Source organism: Sinocyclocheilus rhinocerous, unplaced genomic scaffold (genome assembly GCF_001515625.1).
Source record: "Sinocyclocheilus rhinocerous isolate Xijiao unplaced genomic scaffold, SAMN03320098_v1.1 scaffold580, whole genome shotgun sequence".
NCBI lineage: Eukaryota > Metazoa > Chordata > Actinopteri > Cypriniformes > Cyprinidae > Sinocyclocheilus > Sinocyclocheilus rhinocerous.
The window spans coordinates 1,387,057-1,390,534 of record NW_015670982.1 but is presented as its reverse complement, the minus strand read 5'-3'; the positions used below and the strand labels follow the sequence as shown (position 1 = coordinate 1,390,534).

At 35.5% G+C, this 3,478-nt stretch overlaps 1 long non-coding RNA gene across 1 annotated transcript; it reads left to right on the top strand.

Annotated features, from left to right (window-relative positions):
* Window positions 1-767: 767 nt before the first annotated feature.
* On the top strand, window positions 768-2,144 carry LOC107734563 (uncharacterized). Its single transcript, XR_001639112.1, has 3 exons — window positions 768-871; window positions 983-1,236; window positions 1,909-2,144. It is a non-coding gene; the product is annotated as an uncharacterized LOC107734563 (long non-coding RNA).
* The last annotated feature ends 1,334 nt before the right edge of the window (window positions 2,145-3,478 follow it).

Genomic DNA, 3,478 nt, shown 5'->3' with positions numbered 1-3,478 from the left:
TAGGGTACTCCAGGACATGTTTGAGAACCACTGCCCTAAAGGAAGTCAAAAGTTTAGGAAGTCCTGAAGTTTAGTTCTGGCCCACTTGCATTCAATGAATCCTGAATAACTTAATGAACTGGTTCAGGTGTATTTAATTGACATCCCTGCTAGTCATGCTCAATGGGGCTTCCAAACATTTCAATAACCAAAAGACTTCGATTACATATGATGCTGTTTGAGTACTTTTTTCATTATTGGACGGACCGTGCATTGACAAAACATATAAACTGTTATTATTACTACTATATCTACTTGTAAATCTATATGTATATAAGATTCAAATATCACAAATATATCACTAATCAGCATTGGCTATCTTCAATGGGTTCATTAAATAAATCTGGAAGTGATTGTATAATTTGCACACTGATGACAGGGCATACATTCCACCTTGATGGTGAGTCTGTAGGATTTGCATGTTCTATGTCAACACTCAGTGAGAGTGATAAATAAAAGTGCTCAACCATCCTTAAACTTCAAATTGGCACACATCAGAGCAGAGCAGAGATGATTCTCACTGTATTTTTCCTGTTTGTCCTTTATAGAGAAACAACAGGTACAGTCAGAATGCATGTTTATGTGACTACTCCAATGACCTGCAAAGAAGCTCGAAAGTATTGCCAAACATATCATACAGACCTGTCTACAATCACCGGTGTGGAGGATGTCCAGATGGTACAAATAGCAGCTGGAGGAGCTTACAATCAGAGTTGGTTTAGCTCGCTGATTCAGGAAAATGAAGACTCGTGCACGTTAATGAAGAATGAGGAATCCAGAATCCAATTTCTGGGGTTTGCATTGTGTGAGTTTCCTACTTGGCTGTGTACAAGTAAGCATCCTTTCTTCTGCTATAATAACCTGAATCTGGTGCAAGAGAAAAAGACATGGGAGGACGCTCTAGAGTACTGTCAGTCACGCAAAACTGATCTGGCCTACATAGATCCTAAGGTGCTACCAAACATGAGTAATGCCCAGACCGACAGTGTGTGGACAGGCCTGCGTTTCCTGGCTGGAATGTGGTTCTGGGTCAGCAAGGAGAATGTTGTGGCTAACATTGCTCTCCCCTCATGCCCACCTGAGCCGTATCGTTGTGGAGCCCGCAATGCCAAGACAGGGAATTGGGAGAACAGAGACTGTGAGGAGAAGCTGAATTTTCTTTGTTTTTAAAGAGAAAGACAAGTGATGAAGCATCACGTGAGTATTGTTTTCAATTCATTAGCAAATTATGGTTTACTTTGAATGCATTTTGACAACCCCCCCCCCCCCCCCAAAAAAAATGTAAAAGCACTTAAAAGTGTGTAATGCACCATGGACGTTAGTTACTCTGACCACAAGTTACATCTTTCTTAACAAAACACTGAATAAAAAGAGGTCTGCAGACAAGAGAAAGTGACTCCAAATATTTTGTCAAAATGTTTCTGAAAAATAGGTCAACAGACCTACATTTGCCACAGTTTTGAGAGTGAATTTGCAAAAACACAAACTTTTTTATATTTTCAGGTCTTTGTGCATGTTTTATGTATTTACAGTATATATTTGTTTCCCATTTTATTCTTTCTTTTTTATTATTAAAAGGTTTCCAATATGTTAAAACATGTTTAAAATTTAAATATGGGCAGTTGGGTAATGGCAAAATAATTATTTTGAAATTTAAAGTTATGAAATGTATGCACAAATGTTAAAATGTACACATTTTTATTTGGTTTTACAGCTCATTTCAGTTGAGGAATTTTATAAAATAGGTATTTTATTGTAAACACATAAATATACATATACAAAAATATTTACAGACACTGAAAACAAAATGTGTTACAACATTTTCTGATCTTCTCAATATGTAATAGGAGTCTTACATGTCGTCAACAGATGGATGAATCTGGGATTAAGGTGGTTTGGAGAGGCCTGGAATAAAACACAAATGAACTGTAATAATTTCTAATTCATGATGACTTCTGAGATTCTTTAGTGAGTAGCTGCTGCCCTTCATACCTTTCTAGTTGTTTGGCATCCATCACATCTCCAATAATTACCAAAGCCAACACCAGAGGTCACTATCTACTCTGGTATTAATAGTCATTCGCCATGATTACTTGTACACCTGCTCGCAATTCACATAAAAATCCTGCATATTTCCATGTTTTATAAGAATTTTCCAAGTTCACATCATGCTCTGTTTCTGTTTTTTTTTTAATACCATGTACTTTGTTGAATGTGGTTATTTTGCATGGATTTGTAGATTTATGGGATTTGCATTTTGTATTTGACTGTCATTTCAACTACACATAGATCTTAATGAAACCTTGAAGTCCATATGATAGAGATAATACGTTATAGATATAGACATAAAACTCATATTTAATTTAATGTTTAACAACAACAACAATGACTGCAATTATAATAATAATAATTATTATTATTATTATAAAATTAAATAAATCAGCAATTGGCATTTCTATGATCCCAATACAGCATTTGTCAGTCTCATTTAGATCAACTGAAATTTGTGGCTTAATAAAAACTGCAGAGTTTGCTGAAACAGTCATATATACTTATCAAACAAATCCTATGATTTTTAATGTCGTTTTAACATGTTGGTTCCTTTCAGAATGGAATGGGAGCAAGTAAAAATGAGTACATGCATGTAGGAAGGTGTAACACTCACTAGGGGGCGTAAGACAAACAGGCATGAGGCAGGTAGTACATCAAGGGCTTCAAAGAATGTTCAGACATGAATTAGTTTACACATCTCTCATTGATATTATTTTTTAGTATGATCATATTAATTAATTAGATTTACAGTTATAGGAAATTCAGTTTTAAAGATGCTTAGGCCATTAGGCTACATCAGACCAATGTTATTGAATTTTACCATACTTATTGTTTGTGGCACTGCAATGAGCAGTGATGTAAACATAAATAAATAAATAAATAGATTAATGTATAAATTAAAAATTCAAACAGTACTGCTTATTAACTATGATTTACATTACGCTTTAGCCTACTCATTGTTCATTTTGACTTCATCTGACAGAGTCATTGTTTCATCAATACTCTTTTTTTTTTGCATGTCTTTTGCATTTATAGTTATTACAGTTCAGCCTTTATTAGACTTTCTCCTAATACAGTAAAACATTTCTGTAGCTGTACAGATGGAGCACAGCACTAGCAGGGAACACGCAAACTCATGCATGTGTAATGAATTCAGTCCACTGTAGGCGAGCGTAGTGAGAACCCAAGTGCAGTTTTATTCAAAACAAGGTGAAATCCAAAATCCAAACAAGATACACAGACTTGACTTGACATGAACAGACTTGACGTGGCATGAACAGACTAGACTCACCTACAGCGGGTTACAGCTTCAATACACGACAAGAGACAATGGCAACATGATGGCTACTTATAGCAGACAAGGAGGGTCACATGACATGAACAAACC